The following is a 15,291-nucleotide window of genomic DNA, read 5'->3' on the forward strand; positions in this document are numbered from 1 at the left end:
AGAGCAATTGTGCGGTAGTTTGAGCATTCTTTGGCATTGCCTTTCTTTGGGATTGGAATGAAAACTGACCTTTTCCAGTCCTGCGGCCACTGCTGAGTTTTCCAGATTTGCTGGCATATTGAGTGCAGCACTTTCACAGCATCATCTGTCAGAATTTGAAATAGCTCAACTGGAATTCCATCACCTCCACTAGCTTTGTTCATAGTGATGCTTTCTAAGGCCCACTTGACTTCACATTCCAGGATGTCTGTCTCTAGGTGAGTGATCACACCATTGTGATTATCTGGGTCGTGAAGATCTTTTTTGTGCAGTTCTTCTGTGTATTCTTGCCACCTCTTCTTAATATCTTCTGCTTGTGTTTGGTCCATACCATTTCTGTCCTTTATGGAGCCCATGTTTGCATGAAATGTTCCCTTGGTATCTCTAATTTTCTTGAAGAGATCTCTAATCTTTCCCAATCTGTTGTTTTCCTCTATTTCTTTGCATTGATCGTTGAGGAAGGCTTTCTTATCTCTCCTTGCTATTCTTTGGAACTCTGCATTCAGATGGGAATATCTTTCCTTTTCTCCTTTGCTTTTTGCTTCTCTTCTCTTCCCAGCTATCTGTAAGGCCTCCTCAGACAGCCATTTTGCTTTCTTGTGTTTCTTTTCCATGGTGATGGTCTTGATCCCTGTCTCCTGTACAATGTCATGAACCTCTGTCCATAGTTCATCAGGCACTCTGTCTATCAGTTCTAGTCCCTTAAAGCTATTTGTCACTTCTACTGTATACTCATAAAGGATTTGATCTAGGTCATACCTGAATGGACTAGTGGTTTTCCCTACTTTCTTCAATTTAAGTCTGAATTTGGCAATAAGCAGTTCATGATCTGAGCCACAGTCTGCTCCCGGTCTTGTTTTTGCTGACTGTATAGAGCTTCTCCATCTTTGGCTGCAAAGAATAGCCCTTACATAAGGGAAATTCAGAATCAAAAAATGTAAAAAGTTTAAAAATATATAATGATTCAAGTTTATAAAAAATAGTTTCTTGATCTGTGATACCTGTCTCCATTCTTCCATATTCTACTATCATAGCATCCTCCAGTCTTAAAGATGATACTCTTACAGTGTGATCATTACTGTGCAATATCTTGATTCATTTTTCTTCTTATTTTTAATCAATTCTTCAATACTTTAAAAAAATAATTTCCTATTATAACCCTCTAGTGAGGTTTATGTTTTCCCAAAGAAATTCAAGCTAATAGTGGTAATTTTGAGGAAGACTTTCAAAGATGGGTATTTCAACAATATCTAGCCTTAAACACAGGCCAAGCATCAAATGAATAGAAAATTGGATTCCAATAATCAATGATCTGTAGCAATATTATCGTTTATAAATTATCCTTTGTGGATGACTGTAATATAGTGTTCACTGAACCAAATGTCTTGAAAAATTGGATGTCTGTCATGAAAGTTGTGCTGACCACAGGAAATGGGAGAAAATGAGGTATGGGTTCTTTTGATTGTCCTGGGGAGCTTACAGTAGGAAGCTACAAAATTTTGGGCATCAACACTTTGGCAAAATTACTTTGAAAGAAGTTGAAATATCTTATGGTTGCCCTAAAAGAATCTCACTTTTAATTAAGCCACTAGGAAAGTTCCCTAAATTTCTCAGTAGGAAAACTGTGTGTCAGAGACTATATAGTCCTCAACATTATAAAATAATTTTCTTTATCACATGATCTGTGGCATTCTGCAATATTGTTGGCATTCCAGTCTATTTTGATATTTTCCCCCAATTGCCTGTTGGTGTCTGTTAGGATACAGTCTGATTTTGTATCATACAAATGAAATACTTCTTCCTTTGAAAAACTTTTTTCAACAATCTCTCTGGGTCCATTAACAATTTATTTTAATATCTCTCTAGCCTAGACTCTTGAACCTCAACATTTCTCCTGATGAGTATTTTCCTTAGTTTAACTTGTCTTTCTTCTAATTTTTCTTTTGTTTTTCTTTCTCACTGTACTTGTTGTAGTTGTTTAAAAAATAACAAATTCTAAAAAAAAAATAAAATAAAATAAAAAATAACAAATTCTGAAAATAAAACCATTTAGTCATCTACAATTTAAATGAGTATTGGCACTTACCTCTTTCACAAATCTTTAAACCTGAATTTGAAATCTCTGTTTTTTAACAGAAAAGATGCCATATCACAAATAATTAAAATATCCATTTTTTAAATATATTTACATAATGCAATCCTCAAACTCTCTGTGGGAATATGCACAATCTGGGCTTCTCTATCTAGAAGCACTGTCAAAGTTTATCAAATTAAGGTCTTAAAGCTTTAATTAAACTTAATATTGGAGGATAAAAACACTGTTTCGATCCCCAGTCTGGGAAGATCCCACATGTCACGCAGCAACTAAGCCTGTGCACCATGACTACCAAGCCTGTGTTCTGGAGCCCATGAGTCAAATATAAATAAATAAATGCTTTTTAAAAAAGAAACAAGTTAGTATCATATACACAGTGCTTGCTTTAACTAAAACTAGCATGGAATTCTGAACAACATTTGGAAGAAAGGAATTTAAATTTACAGAGTAATACTTTATAGAATTAATAAACCTGTTGCACTAATTATCTTTGGTCTACATGGACTTCAGCTATTTTTATCATTTATATTTGACTTACTAATAAAAAGCATACTAAGAAATCTGTAAAATAGCAACAAAGTCAAAAACAAAAACCTTCTATTTCAAAGGATTCTCTCTTTTTTGTAAATTAATTAATTTATTTTAATTGGAGGCTAATTATTTTACACTATTGTAGTGGTTTTTGCCATACATTCACATGAATCAGCCAGGAGTGTACAAGTGATTCTCTTTTAAAATGCTCCTTTGGTTGGATTTACCAGCATATTTGGTGATTCAATCCCTGACAACCTTCAGTTGAAATATCAGGCCAACTGCACTCTTGTGGTTGGCAATAGATGCTCAAACAAGTAAGCAGATATTTTCTTTATTTCTTAGCCATCACATATTTAAAATAGCTTACACTTGTAAATGGGAACCTCAATTAGCTGCTGAGTTGTAGGTTACCCATTTAGCTAAATCTTCCAAAATTAGCTGCACCAGAATTGTCAATCACTTTGAATAATTTGTGTAATCTTTGTTTTCCAATGTCCCTACATATGTGTATATCATTTTCTACACAGGAAACTATGTATGTGTGTGTGTGTGCGTGTGAATGTGTGTGTATGTTCAGTTGTGTCTGACTTTTTGAGACCCCCTAGACTGTAGCCCATCAGGCTCCTCTGTCCATGGAATTTTCCAGGCAAGAATACTGGAGTGGTTGCAATTTCCTCCTCCAAAGAAACTATGTAGTATCATCTTAGTGGGTCAATATTTTATACGGCCTTCTTTCTTTCTTGATATGTGACATAAAGGAGTAGGTGCAGGGATCACATGGATGAATTAAAAACATTAGTGCTATGACCTCTATGACTGTAGTACAGAAATATAACTGGATCTATCAGCAGGATCATCAGTCAGTCAGTCAGTTCAGTTGCTCAATCGTTTTTGCCTCTTTGTGACCCCATGGACTGCAGAATGCCAGGCTTCCCTGTCCATCACCAACTCCTGGAGCTTACTCAAACTTATGCCCATTGAGTCGGTGATGCCATCCAACCAACTCATCCTCTGTCGTCCCCTTCTCCTCCCGCCTTCAATCTTTCCCAACATCAGGGTCTTTTCCAATGAGTCAGTTATTTGCATCAGGTGGCCAAATTATTGGAGCTTCAGCTTTAGCATCAGTCCTTCCAATGAATATTCAGGACTGATTTCCTTTAGGATGGGCTGGTTGGATCTCCTTGCTGTCCATACCAGGATCATGACACCTAATCAATCTACACTCTACCAACCCATAGCTGATGGCACTCATATTCAAGGCATGACAAATAATAAGCCTAACTGGCTAAATGCAAAAATATGTATAGTATAATATTGTGTGTTTTGTATAGTGTAATGTTAACTGTGTTTCCATATCAATATATGTAGAGATATATAAGACTAAAAAGCATATTGTATCAGCCATAAGTTGGCTTAGGTTCATTGGAAAATATACTAATGTAATTTTTCATGATTTTAAGAAGTATAGCCTCTGTATTGTCTTCCCAGGTGGCACTAGTGGTAAAGAACCCTTCTGCCAATGCAGGAGACATAAAGAGACAAGAGTTCAATTCCTGAGTCAGGAAGATCCCCTGGAGGAGGGCACGGCAACCTGCTCCAGTATTCTTGCCTGGAGAACCCCATGGACAGAGGAGCCTGATGGGCTACAGTCCATGGGTTCACAAAGAGCCCAACACAGCTGAAGCGACTTAGCACTCACGAACACAGCCTCTGTGCGGAGGTGAATTATTTTTAAAAACATCAGCAATAGGTCAATGACAAAAGCAATCATACTGTAGATTACAGAGGAGGAATTTTCCTTTAGTTGTTCTATGTGTGTGTGTGTTAGTAGTTCAGTTGTGTCCGACTCTTAGCGACCCCATGTATTGTAGCCTGCCAGGCTCCTCTGTCCATGGGATTCTCCAGGCAAGAGTACTGGAGTCGGTTGCCATTTCCTTCTCCATTATTCTGTCTATAGCTCATGACAATAAACTCTGTAGGAATTCTTCAGGGTTTGATTCCCAGGGTTAGGTGGTTAGATATAAAACAAATTAAAACACCATCATGTAGTATAATTTCTAGGTCTGCCTATTACTCAAGGATGTGTTCATTCTCCTTCTGCAACTTCTTGACTATTGCAAAAATAACAGATGATATCTCTTGCTATCTTTATTAACTATATTTTGCAGGAATCATCAACTTTCTGATTAAAGGACTGGAAACATTTAAACAAAATTTTCAATTTTGATACAAAATGTGTATGCAGCATATTAGTGTTAGCAAGGAATCCATCATAAAAATACACCAAGGATATCTGGCATTTGGTGAGTTGATTTAACCTAGATTCATCCTTTCACTATGATCTGAGGGATATGGAATCCAGAAGATTTTTGGCAGAGGAAACCTACATGAACTGAAAAAGCAATATACAGGCTAAATTCTACTTTTATTAGTCCCAGGACCATAGTGCATGTGCAGTTATATGTTTAACCCCAGAGAAATTTACTATTATATTTTTCTTCATGTATTAAAATTGTTTAATCTTTCCCAGGCCAATTGTACTGTTATCTAATGACTGCCATAATCCAATCAATGATTTGTTTAGTTGTTTTTTTCTGATTTCCTTCTATGTAGCCTGTGTTCTCATATAATTATATTCTATCTTGGGGATATTTAATGCATCATATTTATTTAGGAATCATTTATATATAATACTACTATTGATAAATACTATTCTCTCTTGTTTTCCAGGTAAGGAAACTAAGTTCTAAAGGATAAAGCTAACTTCCCATAATCAAATTTACTTAAGTTGTCAAGCAAAGACTTCAACCTGACAGTTCAGAACATTTCTGTGTACACACTGATCACACTGCCTTCACTAGCTTACTTTGGGCTATCTTCAGTTTCTTTCACTCCACCTTCTCATGTTACACTGCTCAATTTTAATTCTTCTTTATTTTTATCTTTTAAATCAAGAGCCATGGTACTGAATGAAGGAAGTCAGAGCTCTGTGACCATGTTCATGCTCTTGGGCTTCTCAGAACACCTGCGCCTCCAGGCACCCCTTTTCCTGGCATTCTTGATCATTCACATAGTCACTCTGGTGGGGACCTTGGCATAACTGTGGTCACAAGGACCAGTCCAGACTCCACACATCTGGGTACTTTTTCCTCAGTCATCTATCCTTTTGGGATATTTGTTCTTCCAGTGTATTTACACCCAAACTCAGGTATTTTGGTTGTGGAAGACAGAGTTATCTCTTTCAAAGAATGCACGGCATAGTTTTGTTTGGCTGTGCACTTGTGATTACGGAGATGTCCATGCCAGCAGTGATGGCCTATGACTGGTTTTTGTCTGTTTGCAATTCCCTGCTCTACACAGTTGCTATGTCTCCTAAACTCTGCAGCTTCCTGGTCACTGGAACCTACACGTGGGGTGGAATGTGTTCCTTGACAATCACACGTTCTCTTTTGGAGCTGTCCTCCTGCAGTTCTAATGTCATACATCACGTTGGCTGTGAGTATTCTGCCATCATCTCTGCTTCCTGTTCTGACACCCATTTCAGTCAACTGACATGTTTCATCATTTCTACACTCAATAAGGTGTGTAGCCTCCTGATTATCCTCACCTCCGATATTTGCATAGTTGTCACAATCATCAAGATGCCTTCAGCTGGTGGACTCCGAAAAGCCCTCGCCACCTGTGCCTCCCACCTGAGCGCCATCACCATTTTCCATGGGACTGTCCTATTCCTTTATTGTGTACCCAACTCCAAAAGCTCATGGCTCCTGGTCGAAGTAGCCACTGTGATTTTTACTGTCATGATTCCTATGCTGAACCCCCTTATCTATAGCCTTAGGAATAAAGATGTGAAAGAGACAGTCAGGAGTTTGATAACTATGAAACTGCTTTCTCCCTCAATATAATTCAGAAGTCCAATGGAACGGAAAAACCACTTGAATTAAAGTCAACCTCTGTATAAGCCAAATAAATATGCTTGTGTTCCTATTATGCCTAATAATTTTCATATATATTTCTGATGCTAGTTTACCTTTAAGTAAATATATGATTATGTTTCAAATAAATTGTATGTTGCATTTTACATATTTTTTGATGGTCAGGATGAGCTACAATTATTTCTGAATTAATATAGAAATAATATATTATGGAAGTCAGAGTGATGAAAAGGGATATATTGTTAGAGACTCATTCCTTATGCTACAGTTTATGTTGTGATGAATAGCACTGCTGCAAACACAGATGATAATCGTGTTTAGTGTCAGGGTTAAGGTTAGGGTTAGTGTTAGGGTTAGGGTTAAATTTGCACTCAGGTTCTCATAAGTAACTCTTTTGATTCAGTTCTATAAAATGCAACTTTTAGCTTTTCTCAAAATTTTATTTTACTCCAGGTAAAATGATGACTTTTGAGTTTGCATTATAAAAAGTATTACCTGATTTTAAGCAAGAAGATCCTGAAAATAATAGTTAATCTCTGTATGCATCACTCATTTTTTTAATGCCAGTATAATATAGTTCAATAAAAGGTGTTTAAGATGATACTGAATACTGAGAAAAAGTTAAATATATTTCTAGGGAGGTATAGTGATTATTCAGTGATAAAGCTGAAGTTAAGAACTGCTATATTTTCTCTTCTTCTGATATGTAATCCTTCATGTCCCAGGTTTGCCCTCAAAATCCAAAGAAGAAGAAATGTTCTTTGTCAATAATGAAGTATGAAAAAATTATAATGAGATTAACAGAGATGCTTCTGAATAACTGGACCTAATCATGAATCGACCTCATTCAGTTTAATGTCTTTCTTACATTCCTTTGAAGTACCTGCCATTACCACATATTCTTTATGATAACTTTGAAGTCAATCTCAATATCCATTAGAGCAACTTCTGATATCTTTTCTTCCCTATAAGTGGATCTTGCTTATCCTTGACAGTTTCATTTTCATACAGACTTCATTATTTACTTTGTTCATTCTTTTAAACCCTGAGACTCTTAGGGGCTCTAAAATTTACATCACCTGTTCTTTAGCTTTGCACGTTAAACCCTTCTTGGCTGTAGCCATGCCCTCTCTGCTTCATTCATCTATGCTCCCTCATAATCATTACACATTTCTGAAATTATGATAAGATCATATTAGCTGGTTCTTATTTTACCATTGTTTTAATTTATTGACTTTTATTTTTATTTTTGGCTGTGCTGTGCAGCATGTGAGATCTTAGCTTCCCAGCCAGGGATCAAGCCCGTGCTCCCTGCAGTGGAAGCAAAGAATCTTAACCCCTGGGGCACCAGGGAAATCCCACCATTGTTTCTATTGATGTGACTTTGCCATTTGATTTATTTCACATTATCTTTACTATGATTGATTCTGTTTCTGAGAGAAGAGAGAGACAACAGAGGCATGTTATATATTGAGTTAAAAATAATCCAAACTTTACCTCTTTCTTTTACTAATCAGGGGGGGAAAATGGGCATTGGTAAAATTCTACAGGTATGGTAAATAAGAATATGTTGTGAAAAATCTATGTTAAGAAATTACAAATCTTAGTGAAATAAACACATTCCATGAAAAAACATAACATTCAATCTTATACAATAAAAATAGAAAATCTAAGTAAAGTCTTATCTATTAAAGTAATGGAAGTCTGTGCATGCTCGGTCATGTCTGACTCTTTGTGACCCCATAGACCTTAGCCTGCCAGGTTTCTCTGTCCTGGCAAAAATACTGGAATAGGTGGCCATTCCCTTCTCCAAAGATCTCCCCGACCTGGGATTGAACCCCTGTCTCCTGTGTCTTCTGTATTGCAGGCAAATTCTTTACCACTGAGTCACTGGGGAAGCCCAAAGTAATGGAATGTGTTTCCAAAAACTTCCTCACAAAGAAATCCTATGCCCTGTTTATTATGTTGGTGAATTTCTCTGAACATTTAAGAAATATTGTCAGTTGTGGACAAATCTTTCTAGAGAATAGATTAAGAGAGGATATTTAATAATGCATTACATTCAATTAGTCAGATTTTAACAATCAATTCAAACAAAGCTATTATGAGAAATAAATCTATAGATCAATCTTTCTCATGAGGTTAGATAGTGAATATTCAAGACAAAATATTAACACACTGGATTTTATTCCAGAAACTGAAAAGTGGTTTAACAGTCGTGAATTAATAACCATAAATCAGCATATTAAAATAAAAAGGAAGATACATAATTCATGCAAATTACAGTTCTAGAAAAATAATTTGGTTAAATATAAAACTCATTATCCACTCTGAATGGTTGATTTTTTCTCAACTCACATTTAATAAAATTGTTATTAGCTACAAGAATTTTAAGTAATCTTCATATTAACTATTGAAATTACTGTCATTAATTTTAAAATACTTTGGCTGTAATACCATGTATATATCTAAATTAACATCTCTTAAAAATGTACAAATCCAAAGGCAGTCCCCTAGAGTTTTAATTGAAAAGTTCATACTTCCTAGATGGCTGTGACAAATGTTTCTAGTGTCCATGTCTTGAGTAGAAATTAATCTCTTCCTGTTAAGAGTATGGGCTTCTCTGGTGGCTCAGATGGTAAAGAATCCACTTGCAATGCAGGATACCCGGGTTCAGTCTCTAGATTGGGAAGATTCCCTGGAGAAGGGAATGTTTAGCCATTCCAGTAGTCTTGCCTGGAGAATTCCATGGACAGAGGAGCCTGGCGGACTACCGTCCATGGGCTCCCAAAGAGTCAGACATGACTGAGTGACTACCATTTTCACTTTCTTGTTAGAGTATAGAATGTCAGAAATAGGTTATCATTGTGAAAAATATGACCTGTTGACCAGTATGATGAATACCAGAAATGGCTTTCATTTGGTGTAGTTAAAGTATTCAGGGATTACAACTTAGCTATCAATAGTTTACTGATGCTTGCAGGATACCTGCTTTCAATCCCTGGGTTGGGAAGATCCCCTGGAGAAGGAAATGACAACCCACTTCAGTATTCTTGCCTGGAGAATTCCATGGACAGAGGAGACTGGCAGGCTACAGCCCATGGAGTCGCAAAGAGTCGGACACGACTGAGAGACCAACACTCACATATACATGCTTGCATGAATAAGTCTTGCAAATTACACTTTGTTTAGTTGTTTCTATTTGCTCATCATTAGAATACAATGATGCAATTGATTTTTTTATATATACTCATTTATGCAGCACTACTGTATTCTGTTATTATTTTCTCATATTTTGATTATAGATTCCTTAGGATTTTCTATATACAGAATCTAGCTGGCAAATAAAGACAGTTTTACTTTCTACCTTTCAGTAATTATAATTTTCTTTCTTTATTCAACAAAATTCTAAAATAAGATGTTGAATAAAAGTGGTTGAGGACATTATTTTTTTGGTTGTTTCTATACCCAGAGTTAGGAGAAAATCAAGTTCTTTTACTTTATGTAGGATTTTTTTCTGTTTTCTGTTTTTACATTAAACATAGTGTTCAGTTCAGTTCAGTCGCTCAGTCGTGTCCGACTCTTTGCGACCCCATGAATTGCAGCACACCAGGCCTCTCTGTCCATCACCAACTCCTGGAGTCCACCCAAACCCATGTCCATCGAGTCGGTGATGCCATCCAACCATCTCATCCTCTGTCGTCCCCTTCTCCTTCCGCCCCCAATCCTACCCAGCATTAGAGTCTTTTCCAATGAGTCAACACTTCGCATGAGATGGCCAAAGTATTGGAGTTTCAGCTTCAACATCAGACCTTCCAATGAACACCCAGGATTGATCTCTTTTAGGATGGATTGATTGGATCTCCTTGCAGTCCAAGGGACTCTCAAGAGTCTTCTCCAACACCACAGTTCAAAAGCATCAATTCTTCGGCGCTCAGCTTTCTTCACCGTCCACCTCTCACATCCATACATGACCACTGGAAAAACCATAGCCTTGACTAGATGGACTTTTGTTGGCAAAGGAATGTCTCTGCTTTTAAATATGCTATCTAGGTTGGCCATAACCTTGCTTCCAAGGAGTAAGCGTCTTTTAATTTCATGGCTGCAATCACCATCAGCAGTGATTTTGGAGCCCAAAAAAATAAAGTCTGACACTGTTTCCACTGTTTCCCCATCTATTTCCCGTGAAGTGATGGGACCAGATGCCATGATCTTAGTTTTCTGAAGGTTGAGCTTTAAGCCAACTTTTTCACTCTCCTCTTTCACTTTCATCAAGAGGCTCTTTAGTTCTTCTTCACCTTCTGCCATAAGGGTGGTGTCATCCGCATATCTGAGGTTATTGATATTTCTCCCGGCAATCTTGATTCCAGCTTGTGTTTCTTCCAGCCCAGCATTTCTCATGATGTACTCTGCATATAAGTGTTAGCTAGAAGTATTTTTGTAGATGATCTTTATCAGGTTGAAGGAGTTTTCTTATATATCTTGCTTGCTGCTATACAGGTAATCATTTTTTCTTTTTTTTCCCCCTCTGAGTCATTGTTTATTTTCCTATCATATACTGTGATATTTTATTTTCTAATATTTTATTCAGTATTTCTGTGATGAAGTACGTTAGTTATCTTGATCTATGTTTTTTTCTTTGTTTATTCTTGGTTTTTACAACATCTTTGTCTGGTTTTGGTGTTGATTTTTGTTGGTTAGCTATTAAGTTGTATCTGATGCTTTTGCAACCCCATGAACGGTAGCCTGCCAAACTTCTTGATCCGTGGGATTCTCTGGGCAAGAATACTGGAGTGGATTGCCATTTCCTTCTCCAGGGGATCTTCCTGGTCCAGGCATAGAACATATGTCTCCTGCACTGGCAGATGGATTCTTTACCTCTCAACCACCAGGGAAACCCACGAAACACCAGAGATGTCCCAAAACTGAGAATATTGGTAGTGACTCCTCCTCACTGTAGGGGACACCCACACCCTTTTTTTCTGGTGTGTATCCCTGCCTTGCTTCGATCTTAACTAAACAGTTTCTCTGTGTGCTCTCCCACTTGTTGTGCTATGTCTCTAAAAATAAATTTTGTACCTTCGTTTACAATTTTGCTTCCTTGAGAAATGCATTTTTTTTTACCAGGGGCAATATATACATATATATAATTTATATTTATTTATAATATATATATATATATATGTATATATACTGATGGTTGCCAGTAACCGATACTTCAGCTATCAGTTTTTAACTATGAAATTATGATTCACACACTCTAAACAGATTAATCATTTTCAGATTTTGCACATTGCTGATTGAGCTGTCTTTGCCTCTTCAACCAAAGCCTGAGCTCCTGAAGGTCAGGAAGCAGGCCAAAGAATTCTATCACTGTACTTGAAAATAGCTTGCACAGTGCTGAGTTCTAGATATTTACAGCTGAAAATCAAATCCAGAAATCTTGGTTTCTATCATAGAAGTTTCTTAGAACCTCTGTCAGAATCACCTGGGAAATCCATTAAACTCAAGGATATTTGGCAGAGAAGCCCAGGAATGTTCATTTTAAACAAGCCTCTTGGAATATTCTTATGTACATGGATGTTTGGGAACTAGAGAGCTGTCACATACAAATAAACACAATCCTAAGTATATGCTTCACACAAGATATAGGCCAAATGGTAACAGCATCAAGTTTAAATAACATTTCCATCTCATTTCTACTCTAGTCCCTCCTCTCCCTCCTTATCTGAATCATCGTCCTGGAGCAAAATTCTGATCAAGTCCTTCCTTCAACCAAAACCTTCCCAACTGTGAGTCTATAAAACCCATGATCATAAGCTTATCCTTTAAAAATCTTTATGACCCAGTTGCAATCAAATGATATAACTTTTTAACTAAGAGCACAAACTTTTTGGGGCCAGACTGACTGAATTCAAATCCCAATGCCTCCAGTTTGAGTATGAGCTATATTAATGGGATGAAGAAAAAGTGTTGCATGTATCCCTTATTACTCTGTTTATTCAAATATACATGCATTATTTTGTGCTATTTATTACTTAAATGCTTGACAGAATTTACCAATTAATAGTATGGGCCTGGGGTTCTCCTTGTGGGAAGGTTTTTAACTCAAAATTCAATTTCATAAGCACATAGAAGCTATTCATATTTTATATTTCGTCTTTGGTAAGTTTATTTGTATGGTTCAAAGGATTTTTCTACATCAACTAAGTAGTTAAATTTATTGGAAGAAAATTACTCATAATACACCCTAATTATTTTTCTACATTGACAGCATCTGCAATGAAGTCCCATTTTTTTCTTGAGTAGAGATTATGCTGTGATCTGTTATTTTTAATCAGTTTATCTAAGGAAAGATTTATTTTATGTATTGTTTTAAACATCAGAATTATAGTTTTGTTCAACCCCTTATTTTTGTTTCACTGTCCATTTTCAATTATGTTGATCATCAATTCTCATCTTGTCCTCCTTCTATTTATTATGATATTAAAATCTGTGTTTGCTTTTTTATCTTCTTAAGATGGAACAGATCATCAAGTTTCTTCTCTTAAGTAAAACATTCAAGCAAGTAGGTGCTATTTCAAATAGAATGAGGTATAAATAGAGAGATTACAAAAATGTTGACCTCATGAATGACAAATAGAACCCTAAACTAGTCCTTAAGATGCCCCACCATTTGGTGTACACATATCCTCAACTAGCCATTCAGTTAAACATTAGTCTGGGTGCTGCTGGCAAATAATTTTAAATTGTATCTAGTTTTAAATCAGTTGAACATAAGAAAAGAAGACTATCCTGGTTGGAGGGTCTCATATAATCTGATGATTTGTTAAAAATGCTTCAATCCCTCTTCAAAGAGATATATGAATTATAAGAGGGTGTTGAAATAGAGATTTGAAGTGTGAGAGTAACTTGAGCAGAGAAAACAAAGCTGATACCTAGGAGTGGACACTAGGAATTGTGAATAACCCCAAAACAGATGTCAAGGAAAGAAGACCATATTCCTACAACTTCAAGGAACTGAATTATTCCTACAACATGAATGAGCTTGGGAGAGAACCAATTTCTAGGTGAGAAACTTGATGACAATTTGATTTCAGCCTTGTGATAACTTGAATATAGGGACCAGGTGTATTGGGCCTAACTTCAGACATGCAGAATTGTGAATTAATCAATGAGTGTTTTTCAAGCCACCAAATCTGCAACAGTTTATTATGATGAAATAGACCATTAATTATCACATAATTCAGCAAGCCTATCAATTGTATTATCGAAAAATGCATATTCAACACGTTTTAATAAAACGGGGAAACATTGGGATACAATATTAACTGCAAAAGCCATAATAGCCTATTTCTATTCAGTGTGATATTGAATGCGTTATTTACAAAAAAGTAGATGTCCAAATAAGAAAACTAAGAGGAAAGACTGAAATAAACTTAACACAGTAACCATACTATGTTTGGTTTATTGGACAATGATTGTGATTTTCTCTTTCTGAATTTTGGAATTCACGTCTTCCATGATGTATATAAGTATAAACAGGTTGATTGCTAGTGTTATTTTTCTAAGATGAAAAGATAAACGTGTTCAAACTTCCCATATGATTTAATGACTTAAAATAAATTATACTCTAAATGAGGAATACAGGATTTTCTTTAAATTGTCTTGATTGTAGCTCATGGAAAACACCCCAATCAAAATTCTCTGGGGTGTGAATCCCCAAAGTCCCTCAGGTAGGCGTAAATATGCAGCATGATCCCTAAATTTAGTTTACAAATCTGGCTTACCCTTGAGAGTGTCTTTATTTTTTAATGAGAAAAAAATGTAATTTTCTTGATGACTTTACTGAAATATATTTTGGAAGAGGCTGCAATACCCTTATCACAAGCTCCAACAATTGCTATTAAATGTAAGCTTTTTTGTTAAATACTTTTCAAGATTCTCACTTAAATCAAAGAGAACTTCAGTAAATCAACCTATAAAGAATATATGGCTTCTGGTGAGTTGTTAAATTAAGTGATTTACTTTAATTTTGATGTAGGAAACTCTGAAGTCAACAATATTTTTGGCAGAGAAACACCTATGCAACCCTTGTAGCAATGAAATGGTATTCATTTAATTCATTTAAGGGTAAGAATACAAGATATTGAAATTGTTTCTTATATCTTTAAAATTCATGGAATGCATTTAGTTCTGAACTTTGTTTATGTAGCTTAATGATGCCCTTGGTGAATGTTCAAGTAGTAGTATTTGTTTTCAATTAAAAATTAAAAAATAACATTTTAGGGAAATATTAAAAAGGAATCTATAAAACTGTAGAGAAATATGCCAGACTTCACATTAAATTGTTTAAGTTTAAAATCATGCAGGTGAAAGCAAGTTGGAGCAGTACAGCAAATTTGAGTTCTGAATTAAACCCCAAAGTAGTCTGAAATATGTTGCCTGGTATTTGATATTAAAAATGTAATAATGTTTTTACATACCAAAATGTGTGTATTTTGTACACAAAAATCAAAATTGCTGCAGTGAGTAAAATGAAAGAAGTAGCTATCCAGCAGTCTAGATAATGCAGTGATACTATGCATGCTAAGTGGCTTCAGTCCATTCTGACTCTTTACAACCCTATGAACTGTAGCCCTCCAGACTCCTCTGTCCACGGGATTCTCCAAGCAAGAATACTGGAGT

The 15,291-nt window shown here is 35.9% G+C and overlaps 1 protein-coding gene and 1 pseudogene across 2 annotated transcripts in view; both read left to right on the forward strand.

Annotated features, from left to right (window-relative positions):
* Nucleotides 1-5,627: 5,627 nt before the first annotated feature.
* LOC145512257 (olfactory receptor 1165-like) lies at nt 5,628-6,653 on the forward strand (annotated as a pseudogene). The gene has a single exon (XR_014058435.1). The product of XR_014058435.1 is annotated as an olfactory receptor 1165-like (transcript).
* Nucleotides 6,128-15,291, forward strand: part of LOC145512258 (olfactory receptor 1165-like) — a 28,680-nt gene continuing 19,516 nt past the window's right edge. The window contains 4 exon segments of the mRNA XM_081505870.1: nt 6,128-6,249; nt 12,312-12,395; nt 13,583-13,673; nt 14,648-14,736. The gene's annotated coding sequence lies outside the window, so the exon portion shown is untranslated.

Source organism: Giraffa tippelskirchi, chromosome 7 (genome assembly GCF_054371585.1).
Source record: "Giraffa tippelskirchi isolate mGirTip1 chromosome 7, T2T-mGirTip1v1.2.pri, whole genome shotgun sequence".
In the NCBI taxonomy this organism is placed as follows: Eukaryota; Metazoa; Chordata; class Mammalia; order Artiodactyla; family Giraffidae; genus Giraffa; species Giraffa tippelskirchi.